The sequence below is a fragment of the Salmo salar genome, chromosome ssa15 (assembly GCF_905237065.1).
Source record: "Salmo salar chromosome ssa15, Ssal_v3.1, whole genome shotgun sequence".
NCBI classification, from domain to species: Eukaryota; Metazoa; Chordata; class Actinopteri; order Salmoniformes; family Salmonidae; genus Salmo; species Salmo salar.
The window spans coordinates 3,341,767-3,354,686 of NC_059456.1; positions in this window are offsets into that span (position 1 = coordinate 3,341,767).

Consider the following 12,920-nt stretch of genomic DNA (forward strand, 5'->3'; position numbering starts at 1 on the left):
ACGTGGATTTATTTATACTTGTCAGATAGGCTACTACAACTGCTATACAGATATAGGCGTAGAGAAGGTTAATTTTTGATCCAAATATGTTTTATAAATAAACTCAGCAACAAAAAAAGAAACATCCCTTTTTCAAGACACTGTCTTTCAAAGATAATTTGTAAAAATCCAAATTACTTCACAGATCTTCATTGTAAAAGGTTTAAACACTGGTTCCCATGCTTGTTCAATGAACCATAAACAACTAATGAACATGCACCTGTGGAACGGTCATTAAGACACTAACAGCTTACAGACGGTAGGCAATTAAGGTCACAGTTATGAAAACTTGGGACACTAAAGAGGCCTTTCTACTGACTCTGAAAAACACCTAAAGAACTGACTATGCATATATGATAAACAGAGCGTAGCAGCAGCGCACAAAGAGGGGTTGGGGGGGGCACACAATGCAAATAGTCCGGGTAGCCATTTTATTACCTGTTCAGGAGTCTTATGGCTTGGGGGTAAAAACTGTTGAGAAGCCTTTTTGTCCTCGACTTGGCATTCCGGTACCGCTTGCCATGCGGTAGTAGAGAGAACAGTCTATGACTGGGGTGGCTGGGGTCTTTGACAATTTTTAGGGCCATCCTCTAACACCGCCTGGTGTAGAGGTCCTGGATGGCAGGCAGCTTAGCCCCAGTGATGTACTGGGCCGTACGCACTACCCTCTGTAGTGCCTTGCGGTCAGAGGCCGAGCAATTGCCGTACCAGGCAGTGATGCAACCAGTCAGGATGCTCTCGATGTTGCAGCTGTAGAACCTTTTGAGGATCTCAGGACCCATGCCAAATCTTTTTATTTTCCTGAGGGGGAATAGGCTTTGTCGTGCCCTCTTCACGACTGTCTTGGTGTGTTTGGACCATTCTAGTTTGTTGTTGATGTGGACACCGAGGAATTTGAAGCTGTCAACCTGCTCAACTACAGCCCCGTCGATGAGAATGGGGGCGTGCTCGGTCCTCCTTTTCCTGTAGTCCACAATCATCTCCTTTGTCTTGGTTACGTTGAGGGAAAGATTGTTATTCTGGCACCACCTGGCCAGGTCTCTGACCACCTCCTTATAGGCTGTCTCGTCGTTGTCGGGGATCAGGCCTACCACTGTTGTGTCGTCTGCAAACTTAATGATGGTGTTGGAGTCGTGCCTGGCCATACAGTCGTGGGTGAACAGGGAGTACAGGAGGGGACTGAGCATGCACAGGGTCCCTGCTCGTCTGTCATGGGCTGGGGCGGTGTGTCACAGCATCATCGGACTGAGCTTGTTGTCATTGCAGGCAATCTCAACACTGTGCGTTACAGGGAAGACATCCTCCTCCCTCATGTGGCACCCTTCCTGCAGACTCATCCTGACATGACCCTCCAGCATGATAATGCCCCCAGCCATACTGCTCGTTCTGTGCATGCTTTCCTGCAAGACAGGAATGTCAGTGTGCTGCCATGGCCAGCGAAGAGCCTGGATCTCAATCCCATTGAGCACGTCTGGGACCTGTTGGATCGAAGGGTGAGGGCTAGGACCATTCCCCCCAGAAATGGCCGGGAACTTGCAGGGGCCTTGGTGGAAGAGTGGGGTAACATCTCACAGCAAGAACTGGCAAATCTGGTGCAGTCCTTGAGGAGGAGATGCACTGCAGTACTTAATGCAGCTGGTGGCCACACCAGATAATGACTGTTACTTTTGATTTTGACCCCCCTTTTGTTCAGGGACACATTATTCCATTTCTGTTAGTCACATGTCTGTGGAACTTGTTTGGTTTATGTCTCAGTTGTTGCATCTTGTTATGTTCATACAAATATTTACACATGTTAAGTTTGCTGAAAATAAACGTCATTGACAGTGAGAGGATGTTTATTTTTTTGTTGTCGAGTTTATAAGCATTATATTGTTAGATTAAATGTGTAATTCTAGTAGGCCTAAAACTTTCTTCCTCATGTCAAGATCAATTGTCGGAGTCAGTTGGAGCGCCGGCGCCCGCTGCCTTCATAAGGCCTGCAGTAGCTAAGCCTAATAATAGCCAATACCAAAGCCTTCACAAAAGTTGCTTTATTTCATTAGGGTAAAATCAAAAGTATGTAAAGTCATTGTTTATAGGGATAATACAAATAGGTTATTATATTACGTTTAGCATCTTGCCATCTTTGTTTTTTCTTTTCCTGGTTTGAGAGAGAATAGCATTCATAGAAGTACTGGTAATTATATTATATTGTGACAAACACAACATTACAGCTGTAACTTAGTTTGGCCAACAAAAATGACTGAACACAATTAAATCTAAAAAAAATATTTTGAGCAGCTTTTACCAACACATTTGATTGCCTACCGTAGGCTTACCCAACAAATGACAGGCCTATAATAATAATTATTATTAATGACTAATCAATTGATGATAAATATGGAAATAAATCAATGAAAAGTAGAAAATTGTTTTAAACCTGAATAGCGAGTTGCACACAGTCAGTCCATTTGACCAACGTTCTTCTCATCTTTGTCCACTACAATATTAAAACTTGTCCCCGAGGACATTCCCCTAGTTGGCTTCTTTTCACTATACTCTTTCTCCTCGAACTGTCATTTAAAATAACTCCTCTTTACAATCAACAGTAGCCTAGGCCAAGGCTCCTTTTACTCGCACGTGAGGTGAGCAGATGGAACCGGTTTCAGCTGGAACCTGGGACCTTACGTCCAGTTTCAGCTGGACGTAAGCTATAAGGCTTATTGAGCTACAATTGGCTGACAGATAACAAGCTTGTGCAGTTCTCATCACACAAACAGTCAATTCCAGTCTGTAAATCCTTTTTAATTCTACGTAACCGAGACCGTGGAAATTATATCAGACCCCACCCAGATCCGAGACAAAAGTCAGAATTTAGAACCCGCTTGGGTCCCAGGTTGGATCTCAGAATTTTGGGTCTGCTGGACCCTTGAAGACCTCTGTGTAGATCATGATAAAGCACAACTGAATAGTGATTGGGTTAAATAGTCTTATGTAAAGGATGAATGTCTTAAGGAAATTAAAATATGGAGAGAGATGTGCTGGTGCTTGACTCCGGAGAGAGAGAGAGAGAGAGAGAGAGAGAGAGATCAGTATATATAGAGAGAGGGAGCGGTAGAGAGAGGGAGCGGTAGAGAGGGGGGTGTGGTAGAGAGAGGGTGTGGCAGCGGTAGAGTGAGGCAGCGGTAGAGTGAGGCAGCAGTAGAGAGAAGGAGCGGTAGAGAGAGGGAGCGGTAGAGTGAGGGTGCCCATAAAACGTAGAGCAGCTGTTTCCTGTGAGCAACAAGCTGCATTCACTCCGACTGGAGTGGGAGGAGGAGAGATAGAGAGGTGAGAGAAAGACAAACAGGATGGAGGGACCATAGATTGATAAAGAAAGATGAGAAAAGAGCTTGTGTGAGTGACTGTGTCCGAGTGTGAAAAATAGGATGGTTGAGAAAGAGAGTGAGAGAATGAAAGAGAACCAGAGTGAGTCAACTGTATAAGAAAGAACTGAGATAGATATTGACAAGGAAAGATTAAAGGAGAAGAGAGGGTGAGGGAGAGAGGGAAAAGTGAGTGACAGTGACACAGAAACAGGTGGGGGTTTTGAGCCAATCTTACTTCTGTGAGAAAAAAAGAGAGAATATAGAGAGAGAGTAGAAACTGCTTATCTTTCCGTTTCTCTTTTTGGACCGGTACTGATGCAAGCACTGGCGCTACTTACCTCTCCGTCCACCTCTAGAGTCGAAGGCTGATGGGATTGCTCCTGGAACACCAGGGGGGGGGGGGGGCATGACAGTCACGCCCTTACTTCTAACATTTTTTCTGCCTTTTTAAAAAAGCTCTCCTGTTGATGTGTGGACTCTGCTCCTCTTGTGGATCTCCCCCTTTTTTTTAGGGGTGTTTCTGCTGATTTTAAACTTTATTCCACTCTTCCTTTTGATGGTTCTAGATTTATGTCTGCAGGTATCTATGTGAGGTAAGTTGGTGTCCGTTTTGCTATCGATCTCGCTGGCTGCATGCTCGCCTGTTTTTTACATGCCAAAGAATACAGTATCTACTGCATCCACTATTGGATTTTGTTGTAAAAAAAGCAGAACTGTCTTTAATGATGTATGATGTTGAAATAGTGAAGACAAATATACACATTTCCTCTCCTGTCCTCATCGCAGCCAGATTCTATTCTGAAATCCACAGGGACATATGAAAATATTACTGCCACAGCACTGCTCTCTGTCTCTCTCTCTCTATCTTTCTTTCCCTCTTCCTCACTCTCTTCCTCTCTGTCTCTCAATTCAAGTTCACTTTCAATTTAAGGGCTTTATTGGCATGGGAAACATATGATAACATTGCCAGAGCAAGTGCAATGGATAATAAACAAAAGAGTAAACATTACACTCATAACATTTCCAAAAGAATAAAGACATTTCAAATTTCATACTATGTGAAAATAGATGAAGTACAAAAGGGAAAATAATTTACAATGGTGTTTGTTCTTCACTGGTTGCCCTTTTCTTGTGGCAACAGGTCACAAATCTTGCTGCTGTGATTGCACACTGTGGTATTTCACCCAGTAGTTATGGAAGTTTATCAAAATTGTGTTTGTTTTTTCAAATTATTTTTGGGTCTGTGTAATCTGAGGGAAATATGGGTTTAACATGGGCAGCTCAGTTTCCACCTCATTTTGTGGGCAGTGTGCACATATCCTGTCTTCTCTTGAGAGCCAGGTCTGCCTACGGTGGCCTTTCTCAATGCTCACTGGGTCTGTACTTAAGTTTGGGTCAGTCACGGTGGTCAGGTATTCTGCCACTGTGTACTCACTGTTTAGGGTCAAATAGCATTCTAGTTTGTTCTGTTTTTTTGTTAATTCTTTCCAATGTGTCAAGTAATTATCTTTTTGTTTTCTCATGATTTCGTTGGATCTAATTGCTGTCCCGGGGCTCTGTGGGGTCTGTTTGTGTTTGTGAACAGAGCCCCAGGACCAGCTTGCTTAGGGGACTCTTCTCCAGGTTAATCTCTCTGTAGGTGATGGCTTTGTTATGGAAGGTTTGGGAATCGATTCCGTTCTTGGTGGTTGTAGAATTTAACGTCTCTTTTCTGGATTTTGATAATTAGCGGGTATCAGCCTTGTTCTACTCTGCATGCATTATTTGGTGTTTTACCTTGTACACTGAGGATATTTTTGCAGAATTCTACATGCAGAGTCTCAATTTGGTGTTTGTCCCATTTTGTGAATTCTATGTTAGTGAGCAGATCGCAGGCCTCACCAACCATGAAGGGAAATGGGTTCTATAACTGATTCAAGTATTTTTAGCCAGATCCTAATTAGGATGTCGAATTTTATGTTCCTTTTGATGGCGTAGAAGGCCCTTCTTGCCTTGTCTCTCAGATCGTTCACAGCTTTGTGGACGTTACCTGTAGTGCTGATGTTTAGGCCGAGGTATGTATCGTGATCTAGTGCAACGGTGTCTAGATGGAATTTGTATTTGTGGTCCTGGCAACTGGACATTTTTTGGAACACCATTATTTTTGTCTTACTGAGATTTACTGTCAAGGCCCAGGTCTGACAGAATCTGTGCAGAAGATCTAGGTGATGCTGTAGATCCTCCTTGGTTTGGGACAGAAGCACCAGATCATCAGCAAACAGTAGACATTTGACTTCAGATTCTAGTAGGGTGAAGCCGGGTGCTGCAGACTATTCTAGTGCCCTCACCAATTCGTTGATATATATGTTGAAGAGGGTGGGGCTTAAGCTGCGTCCCTTACTCACCCCACGGCCCTGTTGAAATAAATGTGTGTGTGTTTTACCAATTTTAACCAAATGCTTGATTTTTATAATGTTGTATGTTTTTCCCCCAACACCACTTTCCATCGATTTGTATAGCAGACCCTCATGCCAAATTGAGTCAAAGGCTTTTTTAAATCAACAAAGCATGAGAAGACTTTGCCTTTGTTTTGGTTTGTTTGTTTGTCAATTAGGGTGTGCAGGGTGAATACGTGGTTTGTTGTTCGGTAATTTGGTAGAAAGCTAATTTGACATTTGTTTCAGTACACTGTCTGTCTGTCTGTCTGTCTGTCTGTCTGTCTGTCTGTCTGTCTGTCTGTCTGTCTGTCTGTCTGTCTGTCTGTCTGTCTGTCTGTCTGTCTGTCTGTCTGTCTGTCTGTCTGTCTGTCTGTCTCTCACTCTCCCGTAACACCCTTACACTCTGGCTTTCCATCTGTGTGCATAACCACACCGCCACACAGTCAGGCTCCATTCAGCCTTCAAACTCACTCAGCCCTAATCCACTAATGGACTGTCTGATGATTGATTGTCAACCTGGACTCATACTCTCATACTGTGTTTTGATTCTGGTACAGACTGACGATGTTTTGATTCTGGTACAGACTGACTGTGGTTAGATTCTGGTACAGACTGACTGTGGTTTGATTCTGGTACAGACTGACTGTGGTTTGATTCTGGTACAGACTGACTGACTGGTTTGATTATGGTACTGACTGACTGACTGTGGTTAGATTGAGGTACTGACTGACTGTGGTTAGATTCTGGTACTGACTGACTGTGGTTAGATTGAGGTACTGACTGACTGTGGTTAGATTGAGGTACTGACTGACTGTGGTTAGATTGAGGTACTGACTGACTGTGGTTAGATTGTGGTACTGACTGACTGTGGTTAGATTGAGGTACTGACTGACTGTGGTTAGATTGTGGTACTGACTGACTGTGGTTAGATTGAGGTACTGACTGACTGTGGTTAGATTGAGGTACTGACTGTGGTTAGATTGTGGTACTGACTGACTGTGGTTAGATTGTGGTACTGACTGACTGTGGTTAGATTGAGGTACTGACTGACTGTGGTTAGATTGAGGTACTGACTGTGGTTAGATTGTGGTACTGACTGACTGTGGTTAGATTGAGGTACTGACTGTGGTTAGATTGTGGTACTGACTGACTGTGGTTAGATTGAGGTACTGACTGACTGTGGTTAGATTGAGGTACTGACTGACTGTGGTTAGATTGTGGTACTGACTGACTGTGGTTAGATTGTGGTACTGACTGACTGTGGTTAGATTGAGGTACTGACTGACTGTGGTTAGATTGAGGTACTGACTGTGGTTAGATTGTGGTACTGACTGGTTAGATTGTGGTACTGACTGGTTAGATCGTGGTACTGACTGTGACTGTCTGTTAAGGGTTGAGACGGTGTCAGTTGGTGCCTCTCTGTGTCCACAGACTCAGGCTCCGTTCAGATTCAGCTTCCAAATGATCAAATTATGGATGATTAGACTGTCAACCGTGTGAGTGTGTGTATGTGAGTCATGCTCTGGTGCTGTGTCATAAAGTCTAATTTGGCACAAGGACAACCTACACACACACACACACGCACGCACGCACGCACGCACGCACGCACGCACGCACGCACGCACGCACGCACGCACGCACGCAGGAGGAAATACAGGAACAAGGATTACAAGGATCTGAGAGAGGGATTGGGAGATTGAGAGAGTGAGAGAGGGATTGGGAGATGGATGCCTTCCATGCTTGTTATTGGTTTCTGCAGCGCAGTACGGCATGTCCATACTACAGCCCCATGAGGTGAACTGACCTGATTGTTGTATCAGAGTTTTCAGATCTCCTTCCTTGGAACTTGTTTTAGTCTCCCGGTTAGAGGAAATGGAAAGAGAGCCTGTGAAGCGACTTCCGCTTTTGGACGTTACCAAGGCGACAGTCCATCTCAACTCCTCCTCCACATTTACTGGATCAGTTCAACAGTGAACAAGAAAACCTCCCCCGACAGTTTTTTCTCTCTCGTCAGGACCTTTAAGTACGTCTGCTACGTTAGGTTAGCGATGGAATAACATACAATACCTTCTCTAACCAACATGGCCGCTAGCCGTCAAAAGTGTGTCTGTTCCTTCCTTTCACTATTTTTAATCCTGGGAAAACATTGGAGTCAAAGTTCAGCTGCAGCTTCCTCCTTTAATGGGAAACCATTACATCCTCCTGAATGGAACAGGGGGGTACATAAGACCAGAAAGCTGATTAGTCGTTCCTGGGATGGCAAAGAGAAAGATAAAATTGATTAGCACCAGGCTTGTCCTGTTAGCTAGCGGTGGCAGGCTGCCAAAGATGGCTCAGAAGGCTCACAGAACAGTAGTGTTTTGTCAGGAATGATGAATGCAAGGAGAGATGGAGAGGAGGACTGGAGGAAGGGACGGGGGAAGGATGGATGGAGAGAGGAGGACTTGAAGAAGGGACGGGGAAGGATAGATGGAGAGAGGAGGACTGGAGGAAGGGATGGGGGAAGGAGAGATGGAGAGAGAACTGGAGGAAGGGATGAGGGAAGGAGAGATGGAGAGGAGGACTGGAGGAAGGGATGGGGGAAGGAGAGATGGAGAGGAGGACTGGAGGAAGGGATGGGGGAAGGAGAGATGGAGAGGAGGACTAAACCTTTATTTAACTAGGCAAGTCAGTTAAGTATACATTCTTATTTACAATGATGGCCTACCCCGGATAAACCCGGACGACGCTGGGCCAATTGTCCGCCGCCCTATGGGACTCCCAATCCTGGCCGGTTGTGATACAGCCTGGAATCAAACCAGGGTCTGTAGTGACGCCTCAAGCACTGAGATGCAGTGCCTTAGACGACTGTGCCACTCGGGGACCCAATCAATCAGGCCGCGCAAGTGAAAGATGGCAATTCTGCCAATGACAGGATTGCATGATATATTCTGAATGTATGATTGGACAAAGAGATGAAAAGTAGCTTCATGTTTAATTAAAAGTCCATTAGTCTCACATGGAATTTTAGTCTCTTCACATTTATGTTGACTAAAATGAAAAGTAATTTGTAATAGTTATGTTTTTTTCCCCAGGGCGTCTCGTTATTGTCATAGTTTTGGTCAGGAAAAGTAGGTCGTTGATAAGTATATTTAGTCATAGTTATTGTTGACGAAATTAACACTGGTGGGTGCCGAGACATTTGGGAACCACTGTTCTGAATGGTACGAGAACCACTGTTCTGAATGGTACAAGAACCACTGTTCTGAATGGTACAAGAACCACTGTTCTGAACGGTACAAGAACCACTGTTCTGAATGGTACAAGAACCACTGTTCTGAATGGTACAAGAATCACTGTAGGAGAATAATGTTCAGGTCCTTCTAGGCTCTCAAGATGCAGTGACATTTTATTTTCCTTCTTTCTCCATCTGTACTAATTATTTCTGTCAGCCCGGTGTATCTTGTCACTGAAATCTAAAATAGCACTGTCGTTACAGGAAGCTGTTCTCTCTTTTTCTCTCTCTCTCTTAAAACCAGCTGTCTCATGTCTGTCATTCCTCCCCTCTGGATTAAAGCCTGCTGCTAATGCTGGTATTTATTGTCTGTCAGACACACAACACAGCACGTTTGTAATGAAATCCCAAGTTTAAGAAACGGTGGCACTCCAAAAAGTTTCACCTTATTTTCGTCGGGGCAGGCTGACGCGTTTCGGCAGTTATGCCTTCATCAGCGCATCAAGAGATGTGCCAAAACCATGCTGCTGCAGAGGTGGTAATTACAATAAAAGGTAATAAAAACATTAGTGAACCAACAACTGTTACAATATCCATACAGATACACACACACTCGTTAAGCACACACACGGACACACACACACACACGGACACACACGCATGTACACACACACATGGACATATACACACATGCACACACGCATGCACACACACACACACACACACACACAGCAACCTTGTGTAAATTCCTGACATGAAGGCACGTGTTGATTAGGGATTTCCAATCTCTCCAGGGTCAAAGGTCAATATGCTTTCAATGTATTTCCTGTTTGGTGTCAAGTCTGTTTGACACTGGTCTGTAATTGGTAGGCTGGTCTATTAGTGATAGGTAGCTGTTAGGTCACCTGTGATACAAGTCAGTATTCTACATCCATCCATGTCTGAGGAAGTCGGGAGATGACGTGGAAACTGGCCACTAAGGGCACCAGTGAGCGCTGTTACCTTCAAGTAGGTTTCGGTGTTGCCAGGGCATTGTGGACATGGATGGTGGATGGGTGTAAACATCTGCCTCTGGTGTCAAAGATTGCATGTTTGAATCCAGCGGTACAAATCTGTTTTTTGAGATTTTTGTTTTACCTTAACCATTCAGAGTAAATTCCTAACCTTAACAATGTGGAGTTAATTCCTAAACTTAACTCTAACTTTAAGAATTCAGAGTTAATCCCTAAACTTAACCTCAAACTCCTTGACATTTGACTTTGGAACAACTTCTAAGTTTGACGTTTGAGAAACATGGATGAACGTCTAACTCTGACTTGAGACTGTGAGAGCTTGTTTGCACGCTGAGCTGGTTATGATATTTGATATCGTAAGGTAAGGAGATGGCCATGGTTGCTTTTTTACAGGGTTTCAATTGTGCTGCAGTTCTCTTTTCTCTGATATTGATGTGGCCTCTGCAATTCATTAAATTGGGCCTACAGAATATCTATATTGACTTACGCTGCTTACATACCCTGCTTCTAGAGGCACATTGTGATCCAACTGGAAATCAAGTCATAAGTCAAACTATGGACACCATTTTCAAGATCCTTAACAGTATTTAGTCATTTCCTCCGTAGAAGGACTAAATGTGAAGTGTGTCCATGAGGCTCAGGCTCATCTCTTATTTGGCCGGTTTCCATGTTAATGTGGGGGGAGGGAGAGATGGATGGAGAGATGGAGGGAGGGAGGGAGGATAATAGAGGAGGGGAGGGATGGAGGGAGAGATGGATGGATGGATGAAGGGAGGGATGGAGTGATGGATGGAGGGTCGAGATGGAGGGAGGGAGGGAGGTATGGAGGGAGGGAGGGAGGGATGATGGAGAGTCGAGATGGCGGGATGGATGGATGGATGAGGGAGGGATGGATGGATGGATGGATGGAGGGTCGAGATGGATGGATGAAGGAGGGAGGGAGAATAATAGAGGAGAGGAGAGAGGGCTCTGAAATGGCATGTTAATAATTTGTGCAGGCACGTAAGTTGCAGGGGGGATCCCCACAATATTAGAAACCGGTTCATTTGACCCCCTCCCCCAATAATATACCATATTAATTCCCAATTTGATGGATTGTGAATTCTTTTCCCAACATAGCTACTGTCTGTCTGTGGTTTTACACTACACAGTGCTGCTCAATTCCTCATTTTATGATTGGATCCCCCCGCTGCCAATTATGCTTTTGGTTTGGCCCGGTCTTCGGTGGCCGTGGTTTGTGAAGGGAGAAAGTTGAGCAAGGCATGTAAAGAGAATGGAGCAATAGCTCCTCTCTTTCTCGCTCTCTCCTCGTAACAAACCCTTCATTCTGTGAGCTAACTTGTAACAAATAAATAAGTAGTCACATTTAACATGGTTAATTCATAACAAATAAGAATTATATCGAAAAGGATATTGTTCAAATGTAGAAAGTTTCATTTACAAAGTGATGAGATGCGCATCTCGCACGTGAGAGCTATTTCTCAATTTGTAACAGTTATATTGGGCAAAATATGTTCAAAGACAAGTTTGGTAGTATTATAAACCAGAAACAACTGGTTTCTAGTAGGCTACAGAATTAGAGAAGGTCTGTTTCTCTGAAACGCCGGCAGTCGGCTCAAGCAAGCCTGTTTCTCTCCCCTGTCAGAGGCAGCATGCTTGTCTCACAGACTCTGACCAGCAGCAGCAACCTATTCTCCTTATTTATGTTCAGACAACACATGAATGCAGGCCAACATTGTGGGGGGAAAGTACTCATCATGTTAATTTCATTTAATAATCACACTAATAATTCTTCCAGAACCAATCTTTATATTTAATTTAAATTGAGAAAATATACAAAGTAAATCTTCCCACCTTAGTCTCTATTTACAAAGAATGTGACATTGCACAGTAAGCTGGTTTATTTGTCCATTATACATTTTTTTTGTTCTTGATTTCAATATGCAAGGCAACCAAGTACATACTGGTGTTTGTATTTACTGTTTCTGGATGAGTAGAAGATATTCTTATACCATATTTTTGTGTAGCAATAGTAGCAGGGGTAGGATGTTCCCCTATGCTGAAAGGGGGGAATGTGGGAAGCACTGATCAAGCTAATGATTAGTACAAGACGTTACGCAACATAGCAAACGTTCAATCGAACTGAACGCAATCCAGAACTGAATTTCTCACGTTTGTTCTACCCCCCAAAAATTGCTGTTAGAGCAAGACCAACAGTTTAAAGTAATAACGAAATTATTGGTATTTTAGTTGTGGTTGGGATATATTGACCAAATTATCAGGAAAGTGTTGGATGTATTTCAGAGGCCTTCACGGGTCCAAAAAGTGGGACCCGTTTCAAAATGAACCTGTGGCTTTCCCATCCGGACCTGATATGCATAAATTAATTAAAAAAATATTGAGATCCGTTTTGAACGGAGCCAAGGACAACTACAGTCGTAGCCAAAAGTTTTGAGAATGACACAAATATACATTTTCACAAAGTCTGCTGCCTCAGTTTGTATGATGGCAATTTGCCTATACTTCAGAATGTTATGAAGAGTTATCAGATGAATTGCAATTAATTACAAAGTCTCTCTTTACCATGCAAATGAACTGAATCCCCCAAAAACATTTCCACTGCATTTCAGCCCTGCCACAAAAGGACCAGCTGACATCATGTCAGTGATTCTCTCGTTAACACAGGTGTGAGTGTTGACGAGGACAAGGCTGGAGATCACTCTGTCATGCTGATTGAGTTCGAATAACAGACTGGAAGCTTGAAAAGGAGGGTGGTGCTTGGAATCATTGTTCTTCCTCTGTCAACCATGGTTACCTGGAAAGAAACACGTGCCGTCATCATTGCTTTGCACAAAAAGGGCTTCACAGGCAAGGATATTGCTGCCAG